Source organism: Suricata suricatta, chromosome 6 (genome assembly GCF_006229205.1).
Source record: "Suricata suricatta isolate VVHF042 chromosome 6, meerkat_22Aug2017_6uvM2_HiC, whole genome shotgun sequence".
Lineage (NCBI taxonomy): Eukaryota > Metazoa > Chordata > Mammalia > Carnivora > Herpestidae > Suricata > Suricata suricatta.
Window position 1 is genome coordinate 86,058,434 of NC_043705.1, and position 19,519 is coordinate 86,077,952.

At 43.6% G+C, this 19,519-nt stretch overlaps 1 long non-coding RNA gene and 1 pseudogene across 1 annotated transcript; both read left to right on the forward strand.

Annotated features, from left to right (window-relative positions):
* The first annotated feature begins 1,449 nt into the window (after positions 1 to 1,449).
* LOC115294201 lies at positions 1,450 to 10,935 on the forward strand. Its single transcript, XR_003909764.1, has 3 exons — positions 1,450 to 1,545; positions 3,971 to 4,079; positions 10,869 to 10,935. It is a non-coding gene; the product is annotated as an uncharacterized LOC115294201 (long non-coding RNA).
* A 5,996-nt stretch (positions 10,936 to 16,931) lies between these two features.
* On the forward strand, positions 16,932 to 18,255 carry LOC115293493 (annotated as a pseudogene).
* Positions 18,256 to 19,519: the final 1,264 nt, after the last annotated feature.

Genomic DNA, 19,519 nt, shown 5'->3' on the forward strand with positions numbered 1-19,519 from the left:
CCTGACATTCACAGAATTTCTATTCTGGAGTGGGAGACCATCAACAAATCTCAAAACCAACAACTGAAATGGGTTTTTTCCAATAATAAATGTGCTTTAAAGAAAACAAGCATATGATAGAAAGGGAAGGGTGAAGGATGCCAGCATTCAACAGTGTTTAAGGAAGGGCCTGAGAATGAGATATTGGAGCTGACACCCTATGGCAGGAAGGACTTTGTCTGGTGAGACACAGCTGAAGAATATTCCAAAGGGAACAGCAGGTGCAAAGCCCATGAGGAACAAGTGGACTGGGTGTGTGATTGGAGGGAGGTGAGCCCGAGCATCCAAGGTGAAGTTGGCATGGCTTAAAACTTGAAGTCATAGAATCACTCTCAGATCATGCTCAGAATCTCGGGTTATAATGCTCATGCAGTTAGAAAACATTTTGTAATAAGTTCTAGTTTATCTTGATTTGTTCCTTAAAGAGGTGTACTTTTGCAACCACACTTCTGTATCCAGAGACGTATATAACATTTTGCTTGCTCATAGATGGCTGGTCTCTGTGTAGGAGTTCCTTCATGCCACTCCACCTGGGGCAGGCAAAAAGGGTTACACACTGATCTAATCATTTTCAGAAACAACTGAGCACTCTACTGATCTCCACCCTGACCGCCTTAACACTAGTGCCTTCTGTACCATGCTCTATTCCTACGTTGGGATAATGTAGTCCATGATCAGTTTCTCTCCAGGACCTTTCACTCATGGTGGGAAATTTGACTCTTTTGAGTGTTAATAAGGTTTTTATCTTGCTAATCTTTTGAGTCCGAAAACAAGGTTGCTGGGTGGGCTAGGGAAGGGCCGTTGCTGGGATGCTGGCTTCAGAGAGTAGAAAAGGGCAAAGGATTGGGGCTCTAACAGTCTTGAGTTCAGATGCTGGATTCGCCATTTACGAGCTGTGTGACTTGGGGTAATTTATGTATGCCTCTGGGATTCAACGTTAATACATCCAGAATGGTACCTCACACATAATAGGCACTCAATAAATGCTATTTTCCTTGTTGTCTTTTCCTTATTCCCTTCCCCATTTAATAAAACATGCTTCTTTATTCCTAAAGAGAAGCCACTTTGCAAGTTGGCCTTATGCTCTAAATACATATTTGCTTCCAATAATAAAGACTTCAAAGAAAATAGAACAGGTTTGCAATTGCTACATTTGGTTAACTCTGTCAATGTTCCATGGGAAAAGCATTACTCTGAAGGAATAGCCTGCTCAATTTTGCCACTGGGCTTTTATACAACCTCACAATGACAATTGCAACAGCTTCTATTTATTACGAATTTACCCCACGCTAGACATTTTATAAACATCATCTTGTTTAATCCCCATAAACTTAAGAGGGATGCAGTTTTCCCATTTTACAGATAAGGAAGTTGAGGACCTCAAGAAAGAAGTCACTTGCTGAGCAACATAAAGCTGCGACTCCACCCGGATTTCTCACTCCCCAGGACCCTCTTCACTTCCCCTTTTGAAGTTACTCATGGGGTCACAGCCACGTGGCTCTCAAGGTAATCATTATCCAAGAGCTCTTTCCTGGACGCTCAGTCAACCAATCAAGGAATTGTATTGACCAAGTAGGGAATAAAGTTACTATGTCTGTGCTAACTCCTCAAAGGTATAATAGGAACTGTGCTGGATTTATTAAAAGAATTTTTTTTCTAATTTTTACATAATTCTTTTCTATTATTTTGGTGGAGAGTATGCTTACAAATCCACCTGAAACCTTTTCTCCTGCATGGGTCCAAATATCGTTTAGGCAACACCAAGGCGGCTACTCAGACAGGACCATGGAGACTCATAGCCGCTGTCACTCACCTCTTTTTATTGCACTTTTCCATCTCTGCCCATATGGACATCAGATGAATGGCACAAAATGTTTTGTTTTTCCATCACTATTGATCTGATTAAGTAAATCACACAAAATATAAAGCATTCAAATGAGTTTGTGTATTTGGTCCCATACTGACCAAAGTCTCAGAGGCATCTGACCTGATCGATAGGTTGGCTTGCTTCTCTGTTCCTTGTGGCAGTTCATTTAGTCCTTCTGGATTCTAATTTCCTTATCTCTAGAAGTGAGGCCAACAACATGGCTGCCGGGATAGATCATGGGCTGATTGACAAGCCATCCATCATTACAAATGACCACAGGGAAGTCAGGAACCGACTTCGACACTTGGACCAATTTCATCCAGGTTTTTCTGACATTAAGGGGTATGAGTTCTTAGCACAATCTTTATTCCATTTTAATCCATGGGACATTAATTAGTTTTAAAACAAATGTATTGCATCCTTTTGCCTTCCCTCCTGAAATGTTGGCTTAGAAATTCAGAATTTAAGCTTTTTGGACATTTATTTATGCCCCTCAATGTCTGGTTGTTTGTGCCCATCTTTCCATCCCTTGGACTTATCTTCATGGCAAAAGCAAAGATTCTGTCAACCAAAAAAAAATTACTGTCAGTAAAAGTTCTCCTTCAACCTGTGCTCATTATGTGCCAGACATATTTCCCAAACTCTATAAGGTAGACGTGGACATTGTTTTCATCTCTGTTTTATAGGAGAGGAAGAAGAAACATAAAGAGGTCAATTAACGTGCCTGAGTAATTTGTTAAAAATGTTTATTTATTTTGAGAGAGAGAGGTGGGGGGTGGCAGAGAGAGAGAGGGACAGAGGATCCCAAGCAGGCTTGGCATTGACAGCAGCGAGCCCAATGTGGGGCATGAACCCATGAACCATGAGATCGTGACCTGAGCCAAAGTTGGACACCTAACTGAGCCACCAGGCTTCCCACCTGAGTCCTTAAAGTAAGTCATAGGACTGGGATTTGCTGCTAGGTGAGAGTCCACAGCTGTGTTCTCAACCACTGCCTTCATTATTATGAGCAGTGACTAAGTGTGTCAACTCATGGACATAAAACCTAAGGTCCTTTGGCATCCTCCACCAACGGGAAGGGTCCTGAACACCCCCGTCAGGCATTTGGTTGCATTTCTAGAGTCAGAGATCATATCATACCTTTGTCTCCTGTGGCATTATAGGGACTTTCAAACATAGTAGTGCCCATTCCCAAGGGCCCTAGCCCTTTCTCTGGATGGAATCTTCTTAGCAGCTTTAAGCCTCCCTTTTGACACAATAGTTGGTTCAGGATTTAACCTGGAAAATAAAACAAAAATTTAAAAAAGTACCAACCACTCAGCTTTACCAACAGGCTCTCATGTCAAATTCACCTTCCCAGACAGTGAAATGGCAGGGCTTCTGGCTTTTGCAAGGAGGAGAAGTCCTGGCCTAAAGGAGCTGTTTGTCCACCTGCAGGGAATAGATGGATATCCACTCTTCACTGTATGACTCAAAGCATTGGTCTCCATCATACTGACAATGGTAATAGCAACTCTTTAACACATACTAAGGGCCCAGCACTGTGCTAACCCTTTGAATGCATTATTTTTCCAAGTCTTTCAGCAATTCTGTGAGACAGCTAAAACAAAGCTTATTTTATAAAACAGGAAGCTGAAACTAGGAGAAAGGAAATGACTCGCCTAAGGTCACGTTGATACCAAGTGGTGGAACTTATTTGGGAATTTCAAGAGAATTTCCAGAATCCAGTGTTAGTATATTGCATTGCTTCTTTTGATGCCTAAGAGGTGCTTCCTTTTTTTGTTTTTTGTTCTTTGATAGTCTTGCTTCTTTTTCCAACATCCCTTATCAGCTATAAGATAAAATCCTAAATTCTAACCTGATGTGGTTGTCAGTCTTCAAGATGGCCCTTAAAAATCCTGGACTCATGGTATGCAGTTCCGAGAATGATTTCCTCTCACACTGAATCAGAGCTGGTCTGTATGGCTAATAGAATCTAGTGGAAATGATGGTGTGTGACAGTGGGGGCTGGGTCGTAAAAAGTGTTGTGTCTTCCATCTCACTCTCTTCAATCATTCCACTCAGGAGGAAGCAAGCCTTCATGCTATGGGACACCCAAAAAGCCCTGTGAAGAGGCTCATGTGGAGAATTGAGACACCCTGCCAAGAGCCAGCACCAACTCGCCAGCAAAATAGTGAGCCACCTTAAAAGTGTATTCTCCCACCCCCGTCAAGCCTTCAGGTGACTGCAGCCCTGGCTGACATTGGATAGAGTTGCATGACAAACCTTGAGCCAAGAGCACCTAACCAAGCCATTCCCAAATTTCAGGGCCTCAGAAAGCACAAGAGACAATGAGTGATACGTTGTTTTAAGCCAGTCAACTTTGGGATGATTTGTTATGCGGGTGGTGTTAGATAACTAATACACCTTGCCTTTCTGGCCTTCCTAACTTGGCCTCAGGCCGTCTCTCCACCCTCCTTTCTCTTCCTAAGCCAACATGCACAGTGCTCTCCAGATAGAGCTCTCAGCAGGGTATCAGACACACCCTCTTCTTGGACTCCTTTAAGCCTCTGCATATTCTGTTTCTTTGGTCAGGAATGCACTTTTCCCTTTTTTCTTTGGGACACCAGCCATCGATTCTTGGATACCCAAATATCCCTACACTAGTGATGCTTTCTTTGATTTTTCTCCTCACCTGTAGTCCTCGCTGCTCCTCCATGTGACCGCTATACCCTTCACATAGAGATTCTATCACTTTCTACAGAGTCCCCGAATTGCTTCTTGCCTTGTCTTTTTCTTCTGTAAGACTGGGAGACCCCTGAGGACAGGGCCTGCAGTTGACTCTTCTCTGAGCCTCCAGTGTCTAGCCCACCCAGAGCCTGGTAAGAATGAGCACTAGGTGGAAGTTTGTTAATTAGGTGAATTAAGTATTGGATGAATATGCTAGCTTCTCTGTGGCATTCCAGATGGCTTTGTGCTAAGTATGTGCTACTACAACCAGTTCACACATTTTCAGGCTGAAAGGCAGGTGGGCCTTTCAGGCAGGCTGAAAGGGCATCTTATTAGTGGAGACAGAAATAATCCCCCACCAAGAGCACAGCATCATCGATAGGCAAGGGACCAATTAAACGTTACATGACATTACCAATCCATACACTTTCATCCCCAAGGAGATAAAGATCACTGTGTTAGGATGAGAAAAACTCATTTTGCCCTTTGTATTCCCCCCCCTAAGTGTTCCCAACTAATGACAACTAAGAATTGAGAAGAAGCATCTTCCAACTATAAGTTAGGCAGTAGAATTTTAAAGGATGGTGGGCTGGTAAACCACTTTCAGGTTAAAAAGGAAAAAGTCGTGATTTGTAATGTGTGCTGAATTCTGTGGTATAAACACTCTCATGATCAATTTCGGGCCACCAATGTTTAACACTCACCAATGGTTTAAACAATGAATAACAACCGACTCTCATGGATTGGTTGGCTCCAACACACCACTGAAGGTAAAGCAGTGCAGCAGGTGCAGCAGGTGGGTAAGTACTGCCTGGGGATGCCTCCCTTGACCATGTAAAGACTCTATGACCTTGGCCATATTACTTTTCTTTCTCTGAGTCTCAGTTTGCCCATCTGTACATTGGGGATAATTACAGAACCCACTCAGGACTGTCTTGAGCAGGAAAAAAAATAAAACTGAAAAGTGCTTGGCACTCGGGAAACACTCAACAAATGGTAGCTGTTATAATCATAGGTTAGGAAGAGCAACCCATTTGGAGTAAAAAATCTTGGATTTTAGTTCTGCTTCTCACACCGACTTGCTGTATGACCTTGGGCAACAGACTTATCCTCTCTGAGAATTATGTCCCCCATCAGCAATGAGCATGGGCAACTTGTATAGGTCACTTACTATGTGTCGGGCACTATACCAACTCCTCTACATCAATCCCCTTCCCAATCTTTGCCACATGCCTGCTGTAGTAGATTCTTACATGATCCCCATGTTATAACTGAGAAACAGAGGCTCAGAAAGGAGAAATAATTGGCCCAAAGTCATACCTGTAGTAAGTTTTAGAATTTGAACCCTGATTTTCTGACTCCAGAGCTTGTGCCCCAACACTCACAGTGCAAGGCTCATTTCATTCATTAGCAATAAGTATTCAATGAGATCACATAGCAAAAACCTTCTGTGAACTATAAAGCAGTAGCAAACAATGGGCTTTGAAGGAGCTGTTCCGTAAGTATCAAAAACACACTTATGGAGGCTTCATTTTGTGCCAGGTGTGGGACACCTTGGGGGACAGGGCAGATCTAGGTTCAGGCCTTGGATAGCCTGCCGTTGTGGGAAATATACAAAATCAAGTATTCCACCACAATGCAAAGCTGGAAAGGAAGTTGGAATTCTCATTTCCCAAATGCTGTATATGAAAACCTACCAGGATTCACACCTCTGGCTGGCACAGGGACCAAGCTCTGAGATGTGGTTCTATGCCACACGTTCCCAGAGAGTTGGATTCCTGGAGGTGGGAAGGGAACAGACATCCACCAGGCACTGGGCCAGGCTCCCAGATGCTGATCCCATTTTACCTTCATCACTGCCTCGTTCCATGGGGAGTATGGTCTCTGATTGGCTCCGGGCGAGACTGCCCACAGTAGGTGGAGAGCCAGGGTGATAATCCGTGATTATCTGGCCCTGGGGCTGGCTCTTGCACTACACACAAGGCTACCAAGACTCCTTCTCCCCAGCTGTTTTCAGCCTGGCATGTTGGCAAAGGGCATGCAGCTCCCTGTCACCTTGGACAAGCAAAAGCAAAGGGACCCCAGAGGAGGCATTACATGATGCCTCAAATCCACCTTCTCCTTCACCATCAGTCACCAATTGCTGGTGGCTGCTGGTGCTCTGAGTAGTCGAGACATGGCCTCATCCCTTCTCTTCTCCTAGATCCTGAATTACTAGCTCAGAGTAGTATGCCTGCCTGAGGCAAAGGAACCCTCTTGTCTTAATACCCTTGTCCCTGTCACACTGCATGACAAATGCCACCTAGTTCGGAGTTTTTTTTAAAAAAGACAATTTGATGTAACTTGCCTTAATTCTGAGTCTTCCTGAGAGATTCATCTTGAAAGAATCTCTCCATCGCTCAGCCAGCCTGTCATTCACCTTCCCAGGAACCTGTCTGTCTATCAGATGTTTTCTGTTCACCTGCTCTGTGCCAGGCCTGGTGCCAAGGTCAGAGAGGATAAGAGAAACACACGTCATTGTCCTGTGGGGCTCCCAGTATGTGGCTCTGAGTCTCTGAGCCCAGAGGGGCTGGGAAGAAAGGCTGTGGGCAGACAGTAACTGCAGAGCCCTTCCCCAGCATGGCTGTGATGGAAAAGAGAGCCCAGCTGCTCAGAGGCAAGCCAGGGTCATGGGAGAGCTGTTGTGGGCTGGGGTGCTTCTAGCATATTTGGAGGTCAATAGGAAGGAGGAGGGGAGCTCAGGAGGAGTGACCAAGAGCTGGGTTTCTAGCTGGGGGAAGAAAAAGCCACCTCTGCCTGCCTCCATGGGGGGCAGGATTGCTGAGACAAACAAGATCAGCACTTTCTTGGTACTTACTAGCCCTTACATGGGGCAAGAAGCTTTAGATTTTGATATTAGCCAGATTGGGCTTTGGATCCCACAGAGAAGGGCCTTTGCTTTTATTAACAGAATCCCTGCTCACCCCCAAAGCTAAGATGACAATCATTTTCCAGCTGGGGCAGATGTGGCACCCTTCCACCTTCCTCCTTTATGTTTCCTTCACTCGTGCCTGCTGATAGAGCTTCCTGGCTGCACCTCCCTGGGTACCGTATTATCTCTATTATCCCTGCTAATGATGTTCTTTTTTTTTTTTTTTTAAGTGCTCAGCAATCTAAATGTCCCCTAACATGTATCCTCTGTGAAGGTTAATTCAATGTCTATAATTTCGCAAACACAACATTCTTTACAGATGACGTTTCTCTGCTAATGGTTTGGGGAATATCCACAAGATGGCAGATGTGATGAATAGTATGTTCTACCAGTGGATAAAGGTAGATGCATTATTCCTTTGTCATATTGCTCTTCAAAAGAAAGGAAGAGAGGAAGAAAGGAAGAAAAAGAAAGAGAGAGAGTAGGAGAAGGGAGGGGGGAAGAAGGGAGAGAGAAAAGGAAAGAAAGGAGGAAAGAAAGGAAGAAAGGAAGGAGGGAGGGAGGAAGGAAAGGAATGGAAAGGGAGGAAGAAAGGAAGGAAGGAAGAAAGAAAGGAAGGAAGGAAGGGATTACCAACACGTTCTTTCCTTTGTACCTTAGAGAAACTAAAATGTAATTAGTTTTCAGGTCAAAGATTAATTTGAAAAGGAGACAGTTCTGTGACTCAGATGTTCTAAAAAATTCAGCACCCTCGGAGCATTTGGACTAACCCTGGAGATTCAGAGTGGAATGATACTAGTGACACACTTGTCTTTTGTGGGATCAAGTACCACTGGAGAGACTGGTGATTACACTGCAGCAATATTCTGAGACCTTAGCCAAAGCTGCCTCCCACGTCACCCCCTCCACTTCTTTGCACCTATTCCACACCCGCCACTACTCAGGGAGAGCACACCCTGCGCTCAGAAAGAGAACATGCCGAGCCAAGAGAAATGATTGGTAAACGATTACAAAACAGGCTTTTCAAACATATAACAGAGTAAATTTCTTAAAAACTGAGGCTTATCATGGCAAGAATCTGGAATTTAAAGAGAGAAAATGCTTTAGATGTGTTTTTAGTTAACAAATTTGGCTTCATAAACTCAAAAACCTCTCTGCCTGATGATTTAGTATGAATGGTGGATTCGTACACACAGACTGAGGAAGAATAGTTTCCATTTCAGACTTGGTAAACATCCCGTGGTAAAGTGAGGCAGAGAAACAGGAGAGAGATGCTCTCCATGCACAATAAGAATCCATGTTTCATAGGTAAGGAGTTTTAGGTTCAGGAGATGGAGGTAACTTTCCTAAGGTCACATATAAATAGAAGAGCTGGGATTTGAACTCTGGAAATTTACTTGTTTTCTAAGCCTGGACCCATTTCACTATATTTGGAATGTCTGAAATACAGCTACCTAAATTAGATGTTGATAGTCATAGACAGAGGGTGACTTATCTTCTAACCTGGGTATCTTTGGAGAGGGAAGATTTCAGGGAGATCATTAACGATTAAGCCAGGTCAACTAAGACCATCCTTAGTAAACCAAATGCATAGTCACCCTACATAAGGGACAATCACACAATATCCTCCAGCCTTCGTTGCTGGTCCCATCAAATGTTGCCTGTCTGGAGAACCACTCCTTCGGTCCCATGTACACTTCCATAGTGCTCTGGGAATCCCTTTTTCAAGGGTGTATCATACAGAACCAGGGCAATTTTCTTTTTCCATAGCTTTCTGTCCTCTAGACTTTGAGCTCTTTGGAGAAAGGGATACTCCCTGGTTCTCCCTGCCCTTCAGTATAGCACAGAGCTTGGAATAGTATTGATGTGGGTTAGTATTGGTTGAATAAATGGTCCACAGTTTGGATTCTGTTGTTCAAAGGTGAACTTCAGCTCTGGGACATATGTTTACATCTCATGGTGAGGTAGACAGAAACATCTTGAAATACCATGAAATGCTAGCTGTGTGGCCTTCACTTGGTAATATGGATTTCTCTAGATTCTCTGTGAGACATGTATTTGCCTCGAATTTTGTTAATTTTCTATTATTGCGTTACCATTTTGAATAGCAAGATATTTATAACACATTAAAATAATAGTAACCTTTGCATGGGACTTTCATGTCCATTATCTAAGTTGACTCTGACAATATCCCTGTGGTTGAAAGAAACTGTAATGGGGCTTTTCTCATTTTATCTGTGCAGTCCCAAACTGCCCATCTTCAATCAGTTAGGCCTCATTCCCTCCTACCAGCTTCTAACAGGTGATCCCAAGGTGAGTTGGGCATATTGGCCTCTCCATGGCTGAGGGTGATTGATCTAGAGATAGGTATATGACCCAAACTAGGCTCAGCAGAGTTTTTCCCTGACAACTAAGGGCAAAAAGTGTCTTCTTCTCTGTAAGTGAAGATGAGGAGAAGTGAGCCCAAGAGCTCTAAGACCCATTATACCAGCTTCTAAGAGAATGTCAATTCTAACAGCAGAAAATCAAAGAGAAGTATAGATTGGAGAAAGAAAGGCAGTTGTGACAATGTTTGGGTCCTTGGATCCAGTAGCCTCTGCTCTGCTAAGGGTATGAAAGACCCAATAAATTTCTCCTTTATCCTGAATCACATTGAGCTGGGTTTCTGTCACCTGCAACCACCCAAGACCTGGCTAACAAAAAGGGATATCTCTATTGCACAGAGAAGCTGAAGGTCAGAGGGCCTTGGTTACTTTCTCAAGATCAAGATCACAGAGTCTCTTGGTGCCAGAGTTAGAAATTAGGAATAGAAATAATCTATGTTCTTCAGATGCCAAGTTGGGTCTCTTTCTCACTAAGTAGTACATCCTTCCTCCAGAGGTCTTTTCTATTTGTGGGTTTTTCTACCATCAAAGTAAAAAAATAATATTTCTCATCTCATTGATTTTCTCAAGGTGAATTCTTGGCTTTTTGCCTCCCAAGACAACTTTGCATCCTCAGACATTTGATAACATATTTTGTTACTACTCCATTTGTTTTGTTTAAGCTCCAATTTCCTTTAGTCATGAGGACCAAGTGAAAAATGCAGTATGAAAGGAATATGGTCTCCTTCCTGGAAATGTCCTAAGATGTCAAAGAAAACTCAAGTTCCAAAACAAATTTTGGCACAATCTTAAGCTGGGTAGGTGCTAAAAGAGGCTGAATAATCTAAATGAAGTCCAGATATTACTGCATTCCGAGGGTGATGGGCCCAAGCCATGTGGAATGGTCATGATGAAATGGGTCAACAGAACTATTAATTATCTGTGGCCTCATCATCTTTGCTCTGTCTTCCTTTTCCAGGGAATTATTTGCTGGAATACATGGGAATTCCATGTGCTAAGAAGAAAGTATCATTATACCTCTTAAGGTAAGTTGTTTGTTTCAGCATCTGAGTTCTGTCAATGGGGAGACAGTCAGAAAAGCCAGTCTGAAGCAGAATGGAACATTCTCAAAAATCCTTTGAGAAAATATTATTACTCTCATTTTTTATACAAGGGAAAATTGAGGATCAGGGAGGTGTAGTTACTCCTAAAATTCTATACTTCTAACCCAGGAACTTAATTTTTGCTCTCTAAGTCCATGTATTCTCCCATTTCTTGGACATTGCCAGTCTCTTTATCCAGTGGCACCACAAACTCAACATTTCCAAAGCTGAACTCATTACTTTTATCACCTAAAACTTTTCCTTCTTTTAGTTGATGATTCACCTATCTACCCATCCATCTATCATCCATCCTATCCATCATCCATTCATCCATCCATCCATCCACCCACACACCCACCCACCCATTCACTCATCCATCCATCCATCCACCCACACACCCACCCACCCATTCACTCATCCATCCATCCATCCATTCTCTAGTCATTCAGTTATTTAAAATCAGAAACCTGGTTGAATACCAACCATGTTATTGATAAATTCAGGATTGAGTTTAAACTGCTCTGCCATTAATATAACTTCTCTCACTTCTCCATGTGTCCATCTTGCTTTCAATTACTTCATCTGTAAAATTAAGACTATGATGCTGAGTCAGACATCTGACACCGAATAGTAACACTGAATCTTTTTGATAGGATGGAAAAAACTATGGGTGTGTATGCTATAGCATTAAACATTTAATGAGTGATTCTTCTTCTTATTATTATTTGTATTAATATTAATAATACATAATACTTGTGCATCTGTGTGAACCTCAAAGCACTCTGTATATGTAGATGTTTACATATATTGTATATACATAAATATGTGCACATATTCACAAACACACGTATGTAAATGTGTACACACACACGTGTGTGTATTTATAATAGATAAACAGGCAGGTTGACTAATGAGATTGGCAAGAAAATATGTCATTCTTTCCTGGGGGAAATCCTTACAAGCTCACATTGGTGTAAGAGAATTATGGTATTATTTAGAATATTAGATATATAGCTTCAGGTATCTGGAATGAATTTTGGGGTCATAAACTGAATGAATATTAACACTAACTACTGATTCCTTAATGTTTACTCTATGCTGGCACGGTGTGTTATGTGCTTTATATATGTCAACATTTAATGTTTACGATAAGGTTGAAGGGTAAGATTTGGAGTTTCTGCACCACAGGTGAGGAGAGTGACATTAAAGGTTAAACTCTGGCTCCAGATCACACAGCCTGTCCCTGGCTGAGCTGGCTAGAACCTGATTTTTGTTCCCATTCTGCGTCCTCATATGACTGAGGGCCAGCTGTTATTTACAGACACCTCTGCCTTCAGGGTCCTTTTCAATTGGTAGCTGTTAGTGGTTTTCTAATGCTGTGTGTCCCCAAGGTCACAATAGCACTCTCATGCCTCTTTGTGATCAGGGTCAGCTGTTGCTAAGTGATGGATTTTCCAGGTCTCTGGCTTGGCCCCTGAGGTTAGACTTCACACCCAAAATGGCAATGAATAACACTTCACCTCCCAAAGGATCCCAAAGCCACTTATTGGGTTTGCTTCTCTGGGGGCTGTCTCGTGGGCCTGAACAACATCTGGCAGTGAGGCTGAATGCCCTGAGAGTAAGATGGTGATGCCATGCTCTGTACCCCAATATTGTAGGGGCACGGGGAGCTTTCTGAAATGAATCAAGTAGATCCATACCCAAGGTCTCCAGTGTATTCATGTTTACACACACCCCTGGCTCTTCATGATGGAGAAAGAGGTATTCACCAGAGCTACTTTCAAGGGAGTTCTGTAGACACAGTGCCTGCAAAGTTGTCCTCTAAGTTGGGTGTGTCCATTCATTTATTCATTTAGCAAATGCATCCGACATGAAAAGCATTGCTGTCAAGAGCTTTCATAAACTATCCCATTTATACTAACCACAATTTTATGGCAGGCACCATTATCTCCATTTTATAGATGAGGGAGCAGGTGCAGAAAGGTGAAGTCACTGGCTTAAGGCCATATAGTCAGAGAGTCATGAAGCTGGGTATTGGACTCATACTCTTGACTCCAAAATCTGAGGTTCGACCCCTCACTGCCTCTGATGCTAGCATGCTGAGAAAAGATGACTGGGGAAGGGGGTGTCTTGATGACTTGGGGTCAGGGGGAGACTTGGGAGTGTCATGTCCAGTTGGCACTTGTGAATATGCAAATGTTGCATAGAGGGCAGTTGGATCTGCCCTGGGGCACCAGAAATCTTGAATTAGAACTCACAATCGAAGTATCAATATGTTTTGTGTGCTGGTGTTTTCTGGGGAAGCCGGTGCTGCAGTCGACTTTGTGCAGGAAGTGGTGGGGAGTGAGGGGGACTAAGGAGTCAGCTACCTGGGTAACCGGAATGGTGCCAAACGACGGTGAAAAGGTCGATTCCATTGTACCACAGAATGTGCCCTAAAATCCTTTCTTAACCAGGGGCTTGCGCCTGGTTTGCTGGCTTAGAGAAGGCTTCTCTAACTAGTTTAAGCTCACTGGAAAGTTCATGACATTTGGGATTTAAATTCCATTTAAGTGTTGCCAAGAGGAAGGTAAAAACACACACGAAGCTCAGAGCAGCCCTTCAACACCTACAGTGTCAAAGCATTTTAAAAAGATCTCTAAAGAGACTCTGGGGGGTTTTGCAAATTTCTTTTACAAAATAGCATTTTTGTGAGAAATAGGAGTATCAGCAATGCCTGCGTTCAAATCCTCTTGAAATCCAGATGGATTTTAAGACTGAGGATGAGAAAATTCTTCCCTAAAAGCCAATGAAGTCGACCATGGAGGGATTTTCTTTTGTTTTCTTGGTGGGGGTTGGTGGGGAGAGCATTTCTATAGAAAGTCAAAGTATCTAGTAGAAAAGTGTTAAAAAAATCATGATATAATAGAGGCGCCTGGGTGGTTCAGTCAGTTGAGCATCCAACTTCAGCTCAGGTCATGACCTCATGGTCTGTGGTTTTGAGCCCTGCATCAGATTCTATGCAGACACCTTGGAATCTGGAGACTTCAGATTCTGTGTCTCCCTCTTTCTCCCTGCCCCTCCCTGCTCGTGCTCTCTCTCTGTCTCTCAAAAATAAATACATGTTTTAAAAAAATAATGATATAATAGGCTTTGGAAAGTCCTGCAGATCCGTTTACACTTTTTGTTTAAATTGTGTCTGTTTCCATAAAATTTTAGTAGATGGTCTCGTTAAGTGATTCCAAAGTTGTGCCAAGACAGGTCTTGCAACTATAGGTCAAAGTCAGCTCTTTGATCATTTTATAACAAAACTGTGCTGGACAAATGGTTGTTGACCTTGTGAACAGCCCCTTCTGGTCTATTTATTTACCAGGGCATGTTCTCACCCAATGGCCTGCCAGTCTGGGGGATGGGGATGCTACCTCACTGGTGTCCTAAATAGGTCTGAAATACCAAGAGGACTATTCCAGGATCAATCTTGTTTACTCCAGCCTTCTGGCTATGTACATTGCCAGCAGGCCTCTGAGGATTAAGGCAATATGCCTGAGAGGGGCTGCAAAGGAGTTGCCCCAGAGCTTTGGGGTAAAGAGCACTCTTCTCTAACAGACCTTTCCATCACCACCTCAATGGGCCTGGAGGAGTCGAGAGCCCTACAACTGGGACCCAGTTGAGCATACAAGCTGAGGGGCCTGCATTAGGCCATAACTCAATCAATCCTATTCAATTATGTCAGCCCAGAGGAGAGGCTAATTTTGGAAGCAAGCATTCAATGAACCTTTATTGAACCCTGCTTCAGTTGCCTTCATTTACACTGTTTTATTTAATCCTCTTAAAAGCCAGGAGCAATTGGAGTTGTTCCCAATTTAGAGTTGAGGAAATTGGGGTTCAGAGATAATAACTAGGGGTGCCTGGATGGCTTAGTCGGTTAATCTCAGGTCATGATCACACAGCTCCTGAGTTCGAGCTCTACGTCGGGCTCTTTGCTGACAGCTTGGAGCCTGGAGCCTGCTTCTGATTCTGTCTTCTTTTCTCTCTGCTCCTCCCTTCTCTCTCTCTCTCTCTCTCTCTCTCTCTCTCAAAAGTAAATAAACATTAAAAAAAGAGAGAGAGAATAACCACTTGTCTGAAACTTCTGGGACTTTAGATTCCAAGGTTCATATGTATCTCTCTGTAAAGCTCTTCTCAGAGTAAATGTTGGTGGGGATTATATAGATAAAGTCCTTAAAGACAGAGCTCTACAACATCTCGGGGTGTTGGTTGGCCAAAGAAAGTCCTTACTAAGTGCCTACTGTGTGCCAGGAATTGTTCCAAGTGCTTCCCATGTAATAAGTCATATAATCTTCAGAATAACCCAACGCTTTCACTTCCATTTTATAGATGAGGAGACTCGGGCATAGCACAGGAAGGCTGAGGGACTTGTCTAAGATCACAGAGCTAAGAAAGGGTGGAGCTAGGATTCAAACCCAGGTAGTAAGGTTCTGGATCCTGCCTCCTGCCATCATTCTGTTAGGAAAAATGTCACGTATACCAAAAATTTGAAAGAAGTTTACAGTGACCCCCTGTGTATCTACACCCTTGATTCTGCAACTGTGAGCATTTTGCTACACTTATTTTACCACATATCTATTCATCTGTCTATCCATCAATACACCCCATTGGGTAAAGCCCAATGTGGAACTTGAACTCATGACCCTGAGACTAAGACTTGAGCTGAGATCAAAAGTCAGATGCTCAATCACCTGAGCCACTCAGGTGCCCTGATCCATCTCATTTTTAAAAGTTTATTATTTATTTTGAGAGACAGAGAGAGAAAGAAAGAGAGAGAGAGAGAGAGAGAGAGAGAGAGAGAGAGAGAGAGAGAGAGAGAGAGAGAGAGAGGAGGGGCAGAGAGAGAGAGAGAGAGGGAGACAGAGAGAATCTCAAACAGGCTTTGCACTGTCAGCGCAAAGCCCGATGTGGGCTCACTAACCATGAGATCATGACTTGAGCCAAAACCAAGAGTCTGAGTCTTAACCTACTGAGCGCCCCCAAGGCACCCCATCTCATTTTTGATGCATTTCTTAGTAAGCTGACGAAATCTGTACACTTTGCCCTTAAACACTTCAACATGGGCATCATCACCTAGAGTTCCACGTTTATTTATGTTTTTTAAAATTTACATAGAGAGAAATGCACAAATCTGAGTTGTACCATTCAGTGAAATTTAGCAAATATATACACCTGTGTTACCCAAACTTTATCAAGGTTTGGACCTTTCCATCACTCCAGAAATTTCTGTCATGTTCTTTCCCAGGCAATACCCACCCCACCTGCTCCTAGGAAATCACTGTTCTGACTTTTTTCCATTATAGGTATGTTTTTCCTTTTCTGGAGCTTTGTATCAATGGAAACATATGGGGCAGTCTATTTTGTGGCTGGCTTCTTTTGCCTGGAGTAATGTTTTCCAGATTTGTTCATATTGTTGGGTATTTGTAGCCTGTTCCTTTGTGCTGCTGAGTAGTAAGCACCCCCTTGTGTGACTACACCACAGGCTGTTTATCCAGTCTCTTGTTTATGGACACCTGGACTGTCCCCGAAACCCACCCGCTTGCAGCTATTTTGAATAGAGATGCTATGAACATTCATGCGCTAGTCTTTCTGTGGACATAGATTTTCTTCTTTGGGTTAAAGCTTAGGATGGATCAAAGGGTAGATTCATGTTGAGTTTCAGAGGAAACTATCAGACTGCTTTCCAAAGTGGTTACATACTTTACATTCCCACCAACAATAGGTTCCAGTTCTCATTTGGACGCTAACTGGTCAAGCAATATGCTTTGTTGCCTCTCCAAGGAAAGCAGCCAATCAACATTTGCACGTGAATGAGTTCCTAAAGGTCAGAAAGAACGGATTTGGCTTAGGCAGAGTCTGGGAATCGTTTTCAATTTCATCTTTTCCTACCAAAATCTCATCTTGCATCAATGATGACCACGAAGCAGGCGTGCTGCACACAGTGCTCTGGTATGGCCTCGTCTATGGATAAAGATGTGAATGTTCTATGACCCTTCAGCGTTGGAGTTAAGAGCTATATTTCTCCCATTTCATAGATCAGGAAGTTGAGTGACTCACCCCTCTGGCACTCACAAAGGCAAAGCCAAGATTTGATCCTGCTTTAGAGTGACCTCAGAATCTGAGCATTTTTTACTGCAATCTGATATCTTCTGCTGCAAAGGGGGACAGATTTGGAGAACCCAGGGGCAACTTAGGGGTGGAGCCCAGCAAGCTTGGTCCCAAGGGGCCCCGATTCCAGGAAAGTCTGCAACACACAGAGGCATCTCAGGACCAGAGTGATGGGTGCAAATCTCCTTGGTAAACTTGCTGCTTAAGATTCCGTCCTTAAAGGAAACTTGGGGCAGCTGCACTTGGAGAAACAGAAAATGTTGAGCAATTAGTCATTAATTCTGCAGGAGTGACTGCAGCTCTGGTGCAATGAAGTGACCATCACGGCACAGAGAGGGGAGGAGAAAATAAGAAAAAATAAAAACCAGAATGGGGTATAAAGAAGAGCACAGTCAGGTTTCTTTTCTTTTTTTTTTTTTTAGGTTTATTTATTATCTATTTTGAGAGAGTGAACAGGAGAGAGGCAGAGAGAGAGAATCCCAAGCAGCCTCCACACTGACAGCACAGAGCCCAAACCAAGACTCAAAATTCTCAAACCATGAGATCATGGCTTGAGCTGAAGTCAAACATTTAACCCACTGAGCCACCCAGGCAATCATGTATTTAAAGGCGAAAACTGGAAACTAAAGATCTGTTCACAGGAGCTGGTTAAAAATAAAATGAAGATGACATTCTTTCCTCAGCTGCCACTAAGGTGCTCAGTCTTTCCAAGGAGGAAGTCAAGTCAGAGTTGGGAGAAGGCACTCACTTGTTCCCGGGCTGGGACCCTGCCCCACGCAGCAGGCACCTGGCCTTGGAGCTCCCCTGCACTTACGCCACCCTCTTCCTGCATGATGTCCAGGTAATGCTGATGGAGGGCAAGATGAACGCCCTCCTTAAAGCAGTGGGTGTAAATGTTGAACCTTTCTGGCTTGTTTGCAGAGGCCAATGTCAATATTAGTAGCCTCATCTGCACGGTAGGGGGCAGATGGGCGGCCCCAGCAGCAGGTCCTGCTCCCTCCACCAGGGCTGTCCCAGCTGAGGAGAAGAAAGTAGAAGCAGAGAAAAATGAATCAGAGGAGTCCGATGATGACATGGGCTTTGGGCTTTGCTCTTTCAGATGAAGCCTCTTCTGTAACCTGTTCATTGAAAGGCTGAACCTGTAAAAGTAAAAAATATAAAATAAAATAAAATGAAAGAGCATCATGTGATGGAAGTCTATGTAGTCATAGAGCGTGAAACCTAGCTCTGTAAAGCCCTTATGAAACAGTGCCCAGGGCATATTGTGAATAAACAGACACACCCAAGTTCAAGTACTGCATGTAGAGGTTGAGCTGATTTGTCTTCAGAATTCTTTTATGCATATACAGCACATATCTGGGAAGAGACACCAAACACTATTAACAATGGTTGACTCTAGAGGGTAAAAATGAGAGGTGAGGGGAAAAAATGATTTTTCCTTTTTTTATGCTATTCTGAACTCCACTTTTTTTTTTTTTTTAAACCCCGGCAATGTATAGAAACAACTGCAAGGGAAGGCCTGCAGCTAACTTCTGTGGCTGAGCCCCAGAGGCTGTGCAAGCTTCCCCGACTTTGGAGGACAAAGATAGGGCCTCCAACAGTTGCCTTCAAGCTCTGCTCCCCTCGGGCGTTCTCTACCACATTCATTTCAGGATTGACTCTTTGCAGGGCTGGGGCGCATCCACATTCAAGGCTACGTCACTGCCAGCCTGGGACTGTGGGCTGCCCCGGCCATGGTGGTGTGGTCTCGGTTTACCACCCACGAGGTTCAACTCTGCTGAAGCTATGTAGGAGCTGATGACACTGGTCTCTGGGACATTGGCAGTGGTCTTTGGTCTGGGGAGCTGGGTAGAGAAGCTCCCTCCGCCTGGGCAGCTGGCTTCTGCCCCACTTCTGGTGCACAGGGGACTCTTTCAGTGACAGCCTCCTTTCCCACCACACTCTGCCCCTCCAGAGGGATATAGCTAAGACGCAGAGCTAATATCCACAGTGAAAAACCTCCTGTGGCTCTCCTGCCTGTAGGAATGCGTCCTGCTTATTCCAGCATTTAAAAAACAAATGTTCATTCTTGGGCATCCCCTGAGATTTTAATCCTTGGAGTCTGGAAGTGGGAACTGGAGTCCGCATTTCTACAAGTGCCTCGAGTTGATTCTGATGTGAGAATTCCTGAGACCACACAGAGGAAAATGTTGACTCGTAGGAAATGCCAGAACTTTTCTGAATGGTATTTGACCTGCCCTGTATGATCTCTAAGCCACTTTTCTGTCCACTCGATCTCATTCACCTATACTCCAGTTGCATGGGATCCTTTGCCTGTCCCCAAACATGCCGCTTTCTTTCCCACCTCACTGTCTTGGCACGTGATCGCTGTCTTCCCAGAATGCCCACCTTA